Genomic DNA, 17,430 nt, shown 5'->3' with positions numbered 1-17,430 from the left:
GAAGGATCATATCGCCGGACTCAAGGGCATTATCCGCAAGTTAGAGGAGCTTTTACGCTCGATGTGCGATTATCCATCGTCATCATCACCACCTCCATCACCTCCGAGGACATAATCACATGGGTATGGGCACTCCCCTTGGCAACTGCCAAACTTGGGGGAGGTGCCCCGGTACCATATCACCATCACACTCCTATCTTTACTGTTTTATTTAGTTCGATCCTTTTAGTATTATCTTGATCTAGTAGATTGAAGTTTTGATATCAAGTAGTTTGAGTTTTGCATTGTGATCTCTTTTTGTAATCGAGTCTGTGAGATATCTATAATAAAGATTAGTGTTGAGTCAAGGGCTTTGCTATGTTGCTATGATCTTGAGAAAGTAGAAAGAATAATAGAGTTCATATTGATCTTATGGATAGTGATAACTTCACACATAGAAAGTATGAGGCATAGAAATTGTTGAGAGTTGATGAACGTAGTTTTGGTCATTGTTGCAATTAATAGGAAGTGATAAAGAAAGAGGGGTTCACATACAAATATATTATCTTGGACACCTTTTTATAATTGGGAGCAGTCATTAGGTATTACATGCTAAAAGAGTTGACGTTGGACAAGGAAGACAACATAATAGTTTATGTTTTCCGACATCTTAGTTAAAGTATATTGTCATTGACCTTCCAAATATGTTGAGCTTGCCTTTCCCCCTCATGCTAGCCAAATTCCTTGCACCAAGTAGAGATACTACTTGTGCTTCCAAATATCCTTAAACCCAGTTTTCCAATGAGAGTCCACCATACCTACCTATGGATTGAGTAAGATCCTTCAAGTAAGTTGTCATGTTGCAAGCAATAAAAATTGCTATCTAAATATGTGTGACTTATTAGTGCAGAGAAAATAAGCTTTGTACGAACTTGTTGTGGAAGTAATAACATCGACGGACTGCATAATAAAGGTCCACATACAAGGGGCAAGATAAAGTGACGTTCTTTTGCATTAAGATTTTGTGCATCAACCCTAAATGCACGTGACAACCTCTGCTTCCCTCTGCGAAGGGCCTATCTTTTACTTTATATTTTTACTTTATGTTCGAGTCAAGGTGATCCTCACCTTTCCCTTTTTCATTTTATCCTTTGGCAAGCTCTTCGTGTTTGAAAGATCATGATATATATATCCAATTGGATGTTAGTTAGCATGGGCTATTATTGTTGACATCACCTAAAGGTGAATACCTTGGGAGGCAACACAATAAGCCCCTATCTTTCTCAGTGTCCGGCTGAAACTCCATAACCACAAGTACTGCATGAGTGTTAGTAATTGTAGAAGACTACGAGATAGTTGAGTATGTGAGCTTGCTGAAAAGCTCTATTGTTGACTCTTTCCGACGTTACGATAAATTGCAATTGCTTCAATGACTGAGATTATAGTTTGTTAGTTCCCAATGAAGTTTTTGAACCATACTTGACATTGTGAATTGATTGTTACTTGAGCATAAGAAATCATATGATAAAATCTATATATGTTGCTGTTATAAGAATGATTATGATGCTCTCATATCCGTATTTTATTTTTATCGACACCTCTATCTCTAAACATGTGGACATATTTTTCGATTTCGGCTTCCGCTTGAGGACAAGCGAGGTCTAAGCTTGGGGGGTTGATACGTCCATTTTGCGTCATGCTTTTATATCAATATTTATTGCATTATGGGCTGTTATTACACATTATATCTCAATACTTATGGCTATTCTCTCTTATTTTACAAGGTTTACCATGAAGATGGGGAATGCTGGCAGCTGGAATTCTGGCTGGAAAAGGAGCAAACATTGGAAACCTATTCTGCACTACTCCAAAAATCGTGAAACTCCACAAAACATCTTTTTTGGATTTAATAAGAATTTTTGAGTGAAAGAAATACACCAGGGGGCCCACACCCTGTCCAGGAGAGAGGAGGGTGCCCCCCTATAGGGCGCGCCCCCTATCTCCTGGGCCCCCTGGTGGGCCTCCGGTGTCCATGTTCTGCTATATAAGAGCTTTTACCCTGGAAAAAAATTGTGGGCAAGCTTACGGGACGAAACTCCGCCGCCACGAGGAGGAACCTTGGCGGAATCAATCTAGGGCTCCGGCGGAGCTGTTCTGCCGGGGACACTTCCCTCCGGGAGGGGGAAATCATCACCAACAATCCTCTCATCGAGAGGGGGTCAATATCCATCAACATCTTCACCAGCACCATCTCCTCTCAAAACCCTAGTTCATCTCTTGTATCCAATCTTGTATCAAAACCACAAATTGGTACCTGTGGGTTGCTAGTAGTGTTGATTACTCGTTGTAGTTGATGCTAATTGGTTTACTTGGTGGAAGGTCATATGTTCAGATCCTTTATGCATATTATTACTCCTCTGATTATGAACATGCATATGCTTTGTGAGTAGTTATGTTTGTTCCTGAGGCCATGGGTGAAGTCTTGCTATTAGTAGTCATGTGAATTTGGTATTCGTTCGATATTTTGATGAGAGGCATGTTGTCTTTTCCTCTAGTGGTGTTATGTTAATGTCGACTACATGACACTTCACCATTATTTGGGCCTAGAGGAAGGCATGGGGAAGTAATAAGTAGATGATGGGTTGCTAGAGTGACAGAAGCTTAAACCCTAGTTTATGCGTTGCTAAGTTAGGGGCTGATATGGATCCATATGTTTAATGTTGTGGTTAGGTTTACCTTAATACTTCTTTTGTAGTTGCGAACGCTTGCAATAGGGGTTAATCATAAGTGGGGTGCTTGTCCATGTAAGGTCAGTATCCAAGTACCGGTCCACCCACATATCAAATTATCAAAGTACCGAACGCGAATCATATGAACGTGATGAAAACTAGCTTGACGATAATTCCCATGTGTCCTCGGGAGCTCCTTTCTCATTATTAGAAATTGTCTAGGCTTATCCTTTGCTACATAAAGGATTGGGCCACCTTGCTGCACTTTATTGACTTTATTTATTTGTATTTCGTTACCATCTATCACCTACAATTTCAGTGCTTGCAGAGAAAACCTTACCGAAAACTGCTTATCATTTCCTTCTGCTCCTCATTGGGTTCGACACTCTTACTTATCTAAAGGACTACGATTGATTCCCTACACTTGTGGGTCATCACCCCCCTTTCCTTCCTTCCTCCTTCCTCTTCCTTCCCTCTCCCTCTCCTAATAGGAAAGGGGGGAGTCCTACTCCCGGTGGGAGTTGGACTCCCCCCTAGGGCGCGCCTCTCCCCTTGGCCGGCCCCCTCCTCCACTCCTTTATATACGGGGGAGGGGGCACCCCATAGACACAACAATTGATCATTGATCTCTTAGCCATGTGTAGTGTCCCCCTCCACCATAGTCCTCCTCAATAATATCGTAGCGGTGCTTAGGCGAAGCCCTGCGACGGTAGAACATCATCATCGTCACCACGCCGTCGTGCTGATGGAACTCTCCCTCAACACTCGGCTGCATCGGAGTTCAGGGGACGTCATCGAGCTGAACGTGTGCAAGAAGTCGGAGGTGCCATGCTTTCGGTGCTTGATCGGTCGGGCTGTGAAGATGTACGACTACATCAACCGCGTTGTGCTAACGCTTCCGCTTTCGGCTACGAGGGTACGTGGACGACACTCTCCCCTCTTGTTGCTATGCATCACCATGACCTTGCGTGTGTGTAGGAAATTTTTGAAATTACTGCGTTCCCCAACAGTGGCATCCGAACCTAGGTTTTATGCGTTGATGTTATATGCACGAGTAGAACACAAGTGAGTTGTGGGCGATACAAGTCATACTGCTTACCAGCGTGTCATACTTTGGTTCGGCGATATTGTTGGATGAAGCGGCCCGGGCCGGCATTACGCGTACGCTTACGCGAGACTGGTTCTACCGACGTGCTTTGCACACAGGTGGCTAGCAGGTGTCAGTTTCTCCAACTTTAGTTGAACCGAGTGTGGCTACGCCCGGTCCTTGAGAAGGTTAAAACAGCACTAACTTGACGAACTATCGTTGTGGTTTTGATGCGTAGGTAAGAACGGTTCTTGCTCAGCCTGTAGCAGCCACATAAAAACTTGCAACAACAAAGTAGAGGACGTCTAACTTGTTTTTGCAGGGCATGTTGTGATGTAATATGGTCAAGTCATGATGCTATATTTTATTGTATGAGATGATCATGTTTTGTAACCGAGTTATCGGCAACTGGCAGGAGCCATATGGTTGTCGCTTTATTGTATGCAATGCAATCGTCCTGTAATTGCTTTACTTTATAACTAAGCAGCAGCGATAGTCGTAGAAGCAATAGTTGGCAAGATGACAACGATGCTATGCTGGATATCAAGGTGTCGCGCCGGTGACGATGGTGATCATGACGGTGTTTCGAAGATGGAGATCACAAGCACAAGATGATGATGGCCATATCATATCACTTATATTGATTGCATGTGATGTTTATCTTTTATGCATCTTATCTTCCTTCGATTGACAGTAGCATTATAAGATGATCTCTCACTAAATTTCAAGATAAAAGTGTTCTCCCTGAGTATGCACCGTTGCCAAAGTTCGTCGTGCCCAGACACTACATGATGATCGGGTGTGATAAGCTCTACGTCCATCTACAACGGATGCAAGCCAGTTTTGCACACGCAGAATACTCAGGTTAAACTTGACGAGCCTAGCATATGCAGATATGGCCTCGAAACACTTAGACCGAAAGGTCGAGCATGAATCATATAGTAGATATGATTGACGAGGACATCTATTGGGGGTAGGGTAACAGGCCTGACCTAAAGACCCTACCCATGGACACCGTACACTTTATACTGGGCCCCTGGGCCAAATCACCGTCCAGATGTACAGCAACTTGAAAGTCACTCGGACGGCAACAACCACTCGGAGCACGACACTTCACTCGACGAGCTCATTCCACTCGTCCGTGTAACTCACTCGGATATGCGAACACCAATAGTCAGCATGACGGTTTTGTAGTGGGCAGGTATTATGGCATTGATGCTCCACTTTGTAACACAGGGGGTGAGGGGATGGCGCACTCTATATAAGCCACCCTCACCACTAGACTAGGGGCTCTTTTCTTCCATCTCTCTCTCTTTCTCATCATTAGTCTCAGGACTACGGGGATCCGTTCCCTTTCATTGTATTCTCCGGATACATACTAAGATAAAACAAAGCCTCTCCGGAGCACGAGACGTAGGGTTGTTATCTCCACCGTGAGAGGCCCGAACTCGCTAAAACCACCGTGTCACCCATATGCATCTCGATAGATCATGCTCCTTTATCCTACCCCTCTCTTATTGTCAAAATCGTTACCACGACAATGATCAACATAGTGATGTTCACCATTGAAAACTACTCCATTTCACGTGATGATCGGTTATGGTTTAGTTGATTTGGATCACGTGATCACTTAGATGATTAGAGAGATGTCTATCTAAGTGGGAGTTCTTATGTAATGTGATTAATCGAACTTAAATTTATCATGAACTTAGTACCTGATAGTATTTCGCTTGTCTATGATTGTTGTAGATAGATGGCTCGTGTTGTTGTTCCGTTGAATTTTAATGCGTTCCTTGAGAAAGCAAAGTTGAAAGATGATGGTAGAAATTACATGGACTGAGTACATAACTTGAGGATTATCCTGCTGCACAGAAGAATCACGTCCTGGAAGCACCGCTAGGTGTCAAACCTGCTGCAGGAGCAACACCAGATGTTATGAACATCTGGCAGAGCAAAGCTGATGACTACTTGATAGTTTAGTGTGCCATGCTTTATGGCTTAGAACCGGGACTTCAACAACATTTTGAACGTCATGGAGCATATGAGATGTTCCCGGAGTTGAAGTTAATATTTCAAGCAAATGCCCGGATTGAGAGATATGAAGTCTCCAATAAGTTCTACAGCTGCAAGATGGAGGAGAATAGTTCTGTCAGTGAGCATTTACTTAGAATGTCTGGGTATAACAATCACTTGATTCAACTGGGAGTTAATCTTCCGGTTGATAGCGTCATTGACAGAATTCTTCAATCACTGCCACCAAGCTACAAGAGCTTCATGATGAACTATAATATGCAAGGGATGGAAAAGACAATTCCCGAGCTCTTCGCAATGCTAAAGGCTGCGGAGGTAGAAATGAAGAAGGAGCATCAAGTGTTGATGGTCAATAAGACCACCAGTTTCAAGAAAAAGGGCAACGGGAAAAAGAAGGGGAACTTCAAGAAGAATAGCAAACAAGTTGCTCCTCAAGAGAAGAAACCTAAGTCTGGACCTAAGCCTGAGACTGAGTGCTTCTACTACAAGCAGACTGGTCACTGAAAGCGGAACTGCCCCAAGTATTTGGCGGATAAGAAGGATGGCAAGGTGAACAAAGGTATATGTGATATACATGTTATTGATGTCACTACACCACAACACTACATTCCCAACAACCAGGTTTGTGGGGAATACAACTTCTTCCAATAGACAGTCGGTCGGGAAAAAGTATTGCCGACCAACATTGTCTGTTGGGTAAAGTCCAGACGAGAAAACCCTTTCCCGACCGACATAGCTTTCCCCACCAACTGCTTGATGGCTATGTAATATCTTTCCCGACCAACAGCCTGTTGGACCTACTATGGGCCTTTCCCGACCAACAGTCTGTTGGGGCAGCCACGGGCCTTTCCCGACCGACTATTGGATAGGGTATTCTTTCCCATCCAACAGTCTGTTGGGCCTAGCATTAGGCTTTCCCAACCGACTATCAGACGGGGTTTGTTTTGCCAACCAACAATCAGATGGGGTTTTCTTTTGCCGACAAACAGTTCATCAACATTTGTTTAGCCAACCACAACTTCAATTAACGTATGGTACTGATTGTCACATACATATAGTTCATGTGCTCTAAGCATAATCACCCAAACACCATACGTCAGGCTCACATCGGGAGCACCAAACTTTTTTTATTTCATTAACTAATTGGCATATACATACACTTCAATCTGTTCTAAACAAAACCACTAAGACACCATACATCAGGTTTACAAAAGGACAACCAAAAGATGCAAGTATGAGACATTAGTTGTACAAAATGAAAGCTAAAACATCTAGTTGACGTGGATCGTTGGCTTCATGGTTCCTTGTGAGTGTAGTCCTTCTGTTTGCTTCCTGCAAAAGTTAGCCAATTCTCAATTATAATACACTATTAGAAACTATACTACAACACGAAAATGCCAAATATACAGGATCATCGCATTCTCAAAAATATAAATATTAATAAATACAGAGAATTCAATAATCATGTGTTAACACTAATGTTGATCCTCGGTTGAGATTGTTTGCACTAATCTCAATATTTTGTATCCGCGTACTTACTTTGCTTTCGTTATGCATGTAACATAGATGGTCTAGGAGTATCTAGTTGTCAAAGCTTAAATCGAGTGGGCGGAGGAGGCGAGATACCGGGCTGTCGTGCGATGCGGCGCGCATGGTGAGATGCTGGCGGCGTGAAGCCGCGGTGCTGTGCGATGCAGCACGCCGTGTGAAGCGGCAAGGCGCTTGACGACTGGAATGGCTGGACAAATATTAGCTAGAGGAGAATAGGCAAGTTTGTTTGTTTGTTAGCTGCATGGCTGCTGACCAGGTGTGTGGCCGTTGAGTGGAGCTGCGCAAGTGGACATGCATGCATGTAGGGATTACCAAGTGCATGAGTTAGTTGTGTGAGTGGGCGTGAGTTAGTGCCTAGACGTGATGTTAGTGGCCGGATATGGCGCCTGAGTGGTGCGTGAAGGTCAGCTTCCTATGTATATATAAGTTACAATGAGAAAAGAGAAAAGAGGCTGAGAGGGCTCGAGGAAAAGGCAAGGGAAAGCTAGTTTTCTCCATGGTGAAGTGTGTGTTTTCTGCCCTGGTGTGTGTCCTTGTGTTATTGAGAGAAGATAGGAACCACAAGAGAGATGTGAGAGGAAGAAGAGGTGCTGCGGGAGGCAGCGCCAGGGGCGGAGCTACGTTGAGACCTGCAGGGGCCGTGGCCCCCCCAGGCTTTGTAAAAGATATGAAGAAACTGTTTTTGAGCCTGATTAGATTAGAGAAAATAGAGCTTTTGGCCCCCCCAAAACATGCATAATTTGCGTTTGGCCCCCCCGAAGATCTGTTCTAGCTCCGCCACTGGGCAGCGCCAACAGAGATCACCCCAGCCAGCCCACCATCTCCATAAGGAGTTGATAGGTCAGCAAAGGCGTTTGTTTCTTCTCTTTAAAAATAAGATAAATTACTCTATTGGCATAGGCAAAAAAATTGGAGTGCGCATGATCTTGAGGTAGCCGAAGAGTTTGAAGCATCTATTTGTGTTTATACAATTAATTCTGTATTATATAAATCATTGATTCTTCTGCATTTGTATTATTGTCAGCATCTCATTCTGAACGGTCTACAATTTGTGAAACCATTCTCATTGCAAAATTGCCAAAAACTAATAAGAAAACACAACCTTCTTTTTAAAGGGACCTGCTTATCCACTAACTACAGTTACCTGAATAATTTTAGCATTCAAATTAGTAGCATTACCAAGCTTGGGTTGAATAAATAATTTTATATCAATTTAATTCAAAAGGATCAATCTAATATAGTACGCATATTAAGAAGCTACATCAGTTTGCGATGAACATCATTCCTATCTGCAGCAAGAGTTTTCAATGTGCACAAACCTTGACAAATGATGTCCGGTCATCGGCTTGCCGCTCGCCAGACCAGGATGTGCGCAACTCAAAATTCCTGAACAGAAGTGGTTGCTAATCAACCAAAACAGGAGAAACAAGGATTCAGGCTAACCAGCTGAAGCAGGATAAAAGATGCACCAAAACAAGCTAGAAACGATGTACACACGTCCGCGTGCATCCTTACGAAAGGGGCACGTAGGAAGATCTCTTTATAATATGTTATGCATGTATGGATAATCATCATTCAAGTAGAGCCAACATTACACTTCTTCAACTTCTACAGCAATAATGACATTATATATTACATCACCTCTATGAAATTTACTACTGCTGAGCAAAAAGGGATTACATAATACATTTGATAGTGAGAGATTTCTTTTTACCAAAACGAATAAGAGAAAAGAATGGCGCTGAACTAAACAAAGGGCAGTGACCATAAGTTGAGTAATATTGTTAAACACGACAATCAACAAAACTCATTGGAATAAGATTTAAATTACATGGTCTAATAAGATCTCCTTATCTCGATGAATCTCAAACTAGGATTTCAATATCTCAGTAAATCTTAGATTCAGAGTTTCTAAAAGCTGCAATAATGCTTTACAAATTAGAGCTTACCTAAAAGTAAAGAATATCTTGCCCAGAAGCCGAGGTAGGGACTCATTGAGTATGAGTTTGACTATAAACTGCAAACTGTACGCTAGCTCTAATCTTGGTTGAAAGTAGCCAATTCTGAAGGCATCAGACTGTCAGCACCTGCAACATCTCAAGTAATATGAATAACAGTTTTGTGAAAATCATGTACTAACATTAAACATCAATGTTGAATTTACACAACCATACAGTCAGCAACAAAGGCATGAATGAAACAAAAAGAATGTGGCCTATCTAATAATAGTAGGAAGAGCAACATAAATCCATATTATCCTTGCAATGTGGCTTATCTAATAAAAATACGAAGAGCGAAATAAATCTATGTTCTCCCAGCATTCTATGGTGCATGTTTTGCCTTGTTTGTGAGCAGAAGAATATGCAGGCTACTGTGAAAGTTAAGCTGTGCCTAACAAATCAACATTCCAAGTTTCAGGTAGGATATGAACCAAGAAAATACTGATTTTCTATACATACATCACACTCGTGGTGATTTTCGCGAAGAGCTGCAAGCTGTTGGCGGCGTCGAATGGCTTGGGCTCCGAGTCCAGCACCGCTGCGGCAGCCTCCCACTCCGTCTAAGTGTATGGGATGCAAAGAAGAATCCTGGGAAAATATGGGATACATGAACTATTCTGGAAGTTACAGAACTATTGAATCAAATTTAAAGAGAAAATAAAACTGTAAAATCTATAGAAGCATGACTATAAATACAAACTGCTAGATATGTATTTTATCTTCATTCCAGAAAAACTGAACTAAGTTTAATATAGTCTTATGTTTGCCAGAATTCTACAATGCTTAAATAAAAGTCTGAAACATTAGTATGATTATTTGGACCTTTTGTGGAACCTGAAGCTAGTTCTCAGGGTTGTCCCTCGTCTCAAAGCACATATATGTATATACATTTTTCTATATATATAAAGTAATGATTTTTCATATGATGAATATCCTTGTATTGACCTTCAGGCACACATAGCATAATATGATAGTCTGGCAAGGGTTCAAACATCAGAAACTACAACTCACAAGCTCCAAAGTTCACAAATCAATCACAACCAGTTCATAAAAACAGTAGCTAATTAAGGTTTCCTGCAACACTACTGAAAGGAATACCTGTAGCATAGATTCTTCTTTTCAGTAATAGCATCAAGCTTGTTCTTCTCAAGTTCTCATATGCAGAAATCACACGAGATGTACCTCTTAGACTGCATTTCCGGCTACCCCATTAGCAGATAGAGCCCCTGTTTTTGATGCTCTGCTTGTTGCTTGAGCTCGAGCTCACATCCAAAACGCTGCTTGCTGGATAAAAGTACTATTCCAAGTCATGGCTGATCCGAACGGAAAAGAGAAAAGCCAATAAATCAACTAACGGCAGCACCGATTGGGTATGGGCGGAGAGGGGGAGGAGAGTGAAAAGAACACTCACCACCGGCGGGAGGGGAATCACCAGCAGTCAACGACCAGATCCTTCTTCGAACGAACCGGCGAGCGCAGATCGGAGGAAGACCATGGCGTGGCCGCGGTGGTGGCGGCCCCTGGGTGACGACTGATGAGAGAGGGCGCGAGTGCTCTCTCTCGCAGGTGACCCACCTCTCCCTCCCTCCCTCCCTCTCTCAGCCCTGGATCTGAGAGGGATGGTGGCGTCCACCACCGCGCCTTGGCCTCTCCCCGAACTCCAGCGAAGGGTTAGTAGTGTTCGGGGCCTAAGCAGTGGGGGTGCAGGAGGATGAAGGAGACAGGTGACGGCGTGCTAGGGACGGCGGGCGGTTGGCGGCGTGCGGGCGGCGGCGGAGGAGTGCGTGAGAGGATTTAGGTTTGGGGGATTTGGAATTGGTCGTGGCACTTGTCGAAGGCCGAATGAAAAAATAGGATGGAGGCTTGGCGCTAAGTTTTTGGCCCGCGCGCGCAAAGACGGGCCGGCCCAATTGGCAATGAATAGTCGGTCGGCATTAATCCTCGACCAACAGTCTGATGAAGATATAAGCTATCCCGACCAATAGTCCAACGTGAAACATCCAAGTATTGCTGACCGACAGTTGGACACAATACATCAGTATTACCGACCAACAGTTAGATAGAAGTTTTCCCCACCAACAGTCTGTTGGCAAAATTGACTTTTCCCGACACACATCGGTAGGCAAATCTAGTCCGTGGTGTAGTGTGTGTACCTTACCAGAGCTCGCAGTAGCACCTGGGTATTTGATACTGGTTCTGTTGCTAATATTTGCAACTCAAAACAGAGACTACAGATTAAGCGGACACTGGCTAAGGACGGGGTGACGATGCGTGTGGGAAATGGTTCCAAAGTCGATGTGATCGCCGTCGGCACGCTACCTCTACATCTACCTTCGGGATTAGTTTTAGACCTGAATAATTGTTATTTGGTGCCAGTGTTGAGCATGAACATTATATCTGTATCTTGTTTGATGCGAGACGGTTATCTATTATATACTTAAAACGATAGAAAAGTAATGGTCCAAATTAAGTTATAGCTAGCGAACGACCCAGATTATCTAGAGTCTTTTTTTTTTTGGCGCTTAGATTACCCAGAGTTGTACGTGCCAAAAGGATGCAAAGTTTCGTTTGGAAAATAGAAGACCGAAGACATTACAGGCGTGTATGTTTAGGACAAGGATACGGCCGGAGACTTCAGATTTCCTAAAGTTGTACGGCTCAGAAGTACGTGCTAAGCCGGAGACTTCAGATTTCCTAGAGTTGTACGGCTAAAAGTACGTGCTAAAGGATGCAGCTATTCTCTCTTTAAAAAATAGAGTGCAGCTATTTGGAAAAGTGAGACCGAATACATGTACTGTGTACTGCACGTGTTTAGGGGAAGGAAAAGATGCATCCATGCATTGAAGTGGTCACTTTCCCACGTTGTGATAACATGCATGCACACAACATCAATATATCTCAAGCGACAAGTCTAGGACGCAGTTAAAACAATGTATATCAGTGTGCACTGCACGTGACCGAGATTTCAAGCAACATGAACGAAGAAAAAAAACTAATCATCATAGGAAATATAGGATTTTTTAAGGCTGCAGACTTTGCCGCTCTAGTGATTTTTTAAGCTAATACAAAAAGATAAATAAAGAACACGTACTACTAATCCAGCCAAGTTGTATAGTCTATTGTGAATCCAACAAGTAGGCTAGATTGCATGATTAAGTGAGTCAGCGACATGTCAAATTAGTACGTGCTCTATATTTTGAGTGAAAAAGGACTACGGGAGTATAGCACATAAGCAGGTTCTACCCACAAGCTAAAAGTTACTCCGTCCGATTTAAAATAAGTGTCGTACTTAGGCTATGTATGCAAGCTGTAGGTACATACGTGGCTCATGCACTTTTAAATAGAGATCTCTTTCATTGGTCCAAATGGGCTTTAAATTATCTACTCGCATGCTTCTATAACCAGGATATTTGTTGGATCTACCATGAGAATTTGTTTTACAAACGCATTGTAGGTAAAACTCTTAACTATTTTATAGATAAAAGAAGGCAACTAAGTTCGGAGTAATAAGCGAAACATGATTAGTGTTTTGTTGTCACGCCCAATATGCGATACTATCCTAAAAATACTCGAAGGTCCCACCAAGGATAGAACCGCATAGTGATACGCTTTTGCAAGGTGGATATCATTACATCAACATTACATAATAGATAGGGATACATACAAAAGGGCATACAATGCCACACGAATACACCATCATCTTACATAAGAGCACCATCCGACTACGGATGAAACACAAACAGAAACTCAAACGACATCCACCCTGCTAGCCCAGGCTGCCGACCTAGAACCTATCCCCTGATCGAAGAAGAAGCAGAAGAAGAACTCCAAAACAAGCAAACATCGCTCTCACGTCATGATCATCGCATAAACCTGTACCTGCAACTATTGTTGTAGTAATCTGTGAGCCACGAGGACTCAGCAATCCCTTTACCATGGGTATCAAGACTAGCAAAGCTTAATGGGTAAGAAAGGGGTAAGGTGGTGAGGTTGCAGCAGCGACTTAGCATGATATGGTGGCTAACATACACAAATAAGAGCGAGAAAAGAACAAACGGAACGGTCGTGAAGCTAGCAATGATCAAGAGGTGATCCTGAACTCCTACTTACGTCAAACATAATCCAAAACCGTGTTCACTTCCAGGACTCCGCCGAGAAGAGACCACCACGGCTACACACGCGGTTGATGTGTTTTAATTCAGATCTGGTGTCAACTTATCTACAACCGGACATTAACAAATTCCCATCTGCCACATAGCCGCGGGCACGGCTCTCGAAAGTTTATACCCTGCAGGGGTGTCCCAACTTAGCCCATCACAAGCTCTCACGGTCAACGAAGGATATTCCTTCTCCCAGGAAGACCCGACCAGTCTCGAAATCCCGGTTTACAAGACATTTTGACAATGGTAAAAACAAGACCAGCAAAGCCGCCCGATGTGTCGACAATCCCGATAGGAGTCGCACGTATCTCGTTCTCAGGACACACTGGATAAGCGAAGCGTACAGGTACCGACATAAACCAAGTTGCCAAGGGATGGTCCCGCACGGTTCTCTAGTTTGGACCAACACTTAGACAAGCATTGCCCGGGGGGGGGGGGTTAAATAAAGATGACCCTCGGGTTACTTACTCCCAAGGGAAAGGTATAGGTGGTAGGCAAATGGTAAAACCAATGTTGGGCCTTGCTGAAGGAGTTTTATTCAAGGCGAACTGTCAAGGGGGTCCCATAAATCACCCAACCGCGTTAGGGACGCAAAATCCGGGAACATAATACCGATATGACGGAAACTAGGGCGGAAAGAGTGGAACAAAACACCAGGCATAAGGCATAATGCAAACTGGAGCTATAGTACACTCGAAAGAACAAAAAAGTATATGCATGTATCTCCAATATGGACAAGACATGCATATCATGATGCCAGAACAATGTGCCTTCGATGCCAACCTGCTACCGATAAGTAAAATAGTGTCTATCATGCGAGTTAAGGAGGAAAAAATTCATTTTGACATATGATGTGAACCATGTAGCAAGTTATTTCAGTTACGTTAAAAAATATATAAATCAATCACCATAAAAACATGTGCATGACAATAAAGGGAAAATTATGATTATACTAAGTGAGAGTTGTTGTTTCTTGCATGTTTCTTGGGTATGCGACAAAAGCAATTTGACTAAGACATCATTCCTTGAAGCATCTAGATGTAATGGTGCAGTTAGAAACATAACATAAAGTATAGTATAACCTGTCTTTAAAATTTGAAGTAGTGAGTAGAATGCATACCTCATTAACATTAAAATTTAATTAAGAGGAATTTTCTTCTGAAAATTATAGTTGTGAAGACAGATGGAAAGGATGAGGAGTAAAATAGAAAAGGTCAAAGATTATTATAAAATATTTGGTTTTGAATGAATGGATGCGGGTCCCAATGCCATCCGTCTACCATTGTTGTTGTTAGAAAACAAAATAGCATTGTCAGAGACATAATGCATACTCCATCAAATACCAAGAATGCATTGGTTTTTACAATCACTTTTTATAATCTCAACTATTTTCATTCTAATACAACATTGAAATATAAATCAAATGGCAGTTTGCAACAGAGTACATAACAACATATAGTAAATCTGCCGCGCAAATACGTGGGTCACCCAGCTAGTTCATTTAAATCTGAGAAATAATGGTTTTTTTGAGGAATTAGCGACAGTGAGAGAGGCTCCCACTGACTTTGTATTACTCACAACATAACAGTTACAAGTGTGTTACAATGGGTTTTAGGCCCCCCGGCCGTAAGTGTTGAAGAAGCAAAACTAGCTGTCCAAATTTTCAATGAAGTCAGAGAGAAAAGGATGAACTTTCTCAGGACAGTTATGGATCACCAAACCCAACAGAAGTTTGAACCTAGCCAACCATGCCACGAACGAGCTCGGGATCCCCCTGAAATGTTGGTTGTTTCTTTCCATCCACAGGCTCCAAGCAGCAAGCAGGAAGATATCCATGAAAAGCGGCCGACGCTGGCTCTCTCTCCCAGCATGCAAGATGGCTAGCCTATTGGTTCCTCCTGGCCAGGTCAGACCAACCTTACTCCAGAATTGTTTGGCAAAAGGGCACTCGAAGAAGAGATGTTCCACGGTTTCCTCTGGCGGGTTTTGGCAGAGCATGCAAGTGTAGTTGCCCCCGGCTATAGCAAAGTGCCGCCTCTTCAGCATGTTCCTGGTGTTCAAATGATCGACCATAAGCAGCCACCCAAACATCTTGAACTTGATCGGGCATTTGGCTTTCCATAGCCAACCAAAGGCCTCATCAGCTTTCACCTGCTTGAAACAGTGGTTTTAGTACTTCTTTGAAGAATAACGTCCTAGTTCACAGACCCAAACGTCGGGCGAACCGTATTCCAGACAAACATGCGAGTACCCTTGCTGTATCTCTCTTATCTCCTCCCTAGCCTGGGCCGAAAGAGGCAGACTGAATATCATGGCTGGATCAGTGGTCCTGAGAACCCTAGCAACGGAGTCATCCTCGTTCAGAGCATAAGAGAAGGCTCGCGGATGCGTGTCCAACAGTGCAGAGCCAGTGTCACTAAACCAGACATCTTTCCAAAACAAAGAGCTGCATCCATCCCCGGGGATGACCCTGGCGACCCCACGGAAGGTTCCACTGAGCTGCATTACGTCTTTCCACCAGAAGGAACCCATTAGCTCAGTGGCGTGCGGCACCTTGTTCGGATAGTACGCCTCCCAGACTAGCTGAACCCAGGGCACATCCTCACGATTGTAGAACTTGAATAAGTACTTTAGGAGAAGCGCGGCATTTTGTATCTTGATATCAATAACACCGAGGCCACCACACCGTTTGGGTCGATAGACAAGCTCCCAGGCAGCAAGGGAGTTGGCTTTGATCCCATCGTCAGAATTTTTTGCCTAGAGGCAGTAGCGGCGCAGTTTGTGAAGGTGCTCAACCACTTTAGGGTGTAGCTTGATCGTGCACATTGCATAGATCAGCATGGAGGTGATCACCGAATTGACTAGCGTCAATTTGGCCCCCGACGACATCAGCGATAGGGCAGTGGATGTTTTCCTCTCAACCGAGTGTACCAATGGCATGAGATCAAGAACACTTGGCCTAGTCGTCCCCATGGGGAGACCAAGGTAAGTGAACGGCAGGGTGCCAACAGAGCAGCCAAACATCCCTGCCAACCCACTAGCATGCTGGTGATCGGCATTAATGGGTATGAGGGTCGATTTGTGGAAGTTGATCTTGAGTCCCACCGAGGCCGCATAATCCTCCAAAATAAGTTTCATGCGGGCGGCCTGTGAGGGACAAGCTTGCATAACCAGGATTGTGTCGTCAGCGTATTGCACCACCAGGAAGTCACCCGCATTTTCACGAGGAATAGGAAGCTCCAGCAAACCCTGAGTGTACGCGTCATTGATGGCAGCTTGGAGTAGATCAGCCGCAAGGACAAAGATCATTGGTGAGAGAGGGTCACCCTGTCTCACGCCGCACTTGCATTTGAATTTCCGACCAGGAACACCATTTAAGAGAACTGACGAAACTCCCGAGCCAAAGATCGTTTCCATCCAGCCTAGCCACCTATCATCAAAACCCATGTGTTTCATAATATCCAGCATGGGGGCATGTTCAATCGTATCAAAGGCCTTGGCAAAATCAAGCTTAAGTAATACAATCTCTCTCCCAGACGAGTGGCATTGATGAATATATTCGTACGACCACGCGAGACAATCCTGGATGGTCCTACCTTTGATAAATCCATATTGGTTCCTGTGTATGATTTTTAGAATGACTTTCTGCAGCCGGTTCGCCAAGATCTTTGTAATGATTTTCAGACAACAATTCAGTAAGGTAATTGGTCTGAAATCATTAGCCATTTCCGGAGAGGATATTTTTGGAATCAGGGTGATATATCCCTCACTAATGCTAGTGATGTCAAGTCCCCCAGCATGGAAAGCGTGACAGAGGTCATAGAAATCTGACTTGATGATTTGCCAGCACTTCTTAAGAAAGCAACCATTAAAACCATCCGGGCCGGGGGCTC

At 43.5% G+C, this 17,430-nt stretch overlaps 1 long non-coding RNA gene across 2 annotated transcripts; it reads right to left on the bottom strand.

Moving 5' to 3' along the window:
• Positions 1-6,921: 6,921 nt before the first annotated feature.
• Positions 6,922-11,208, bottom strand: LOC123135900 (uncharacterized). 2 transcript variants are annotated; one of them, XR_006466308.1, is made up of 6 exons: positions 10,789-11,208; positions 10,476-10,690; positions 9,837-9,965; positions 9,327-9,464; positions 8,697-8,780; positions 6,922-7,158 (listed from the first exon to the last, which is right to left on the bottom strand). It is a non-coding gene; the product is annotated as an uncharacterized lncRNA (long non-coding RNA). The 2 variants fall into 2 exon arrangements; XR_006466307.1 differs by having other exon boundaries at positions 10,476-10,661; positions 10,789-11,207.
• Positions 11,209-17,430: the final 6,222 nt, after the last annotated feature.

The sequence above is a fragment of the Triticum aestivum genome, chromosome 6B (assembly GCF_018294505.1).
Source record: "Triticum aestivum cultivar Chinese Spring chromosome 6B, IWGSC CS RefSeq v2.1, whole genome shotgun sequence".
Classification (NCBI taxonomy): Eukaryota; Viridiplantae; Streptophyta; class Magnoliopsida; order Poales; family Poaceae; genus Triticum; species Triticum aestivum.
This window is presented reverse-complemented; position numbering and strand designations above follow the sequence as displayed.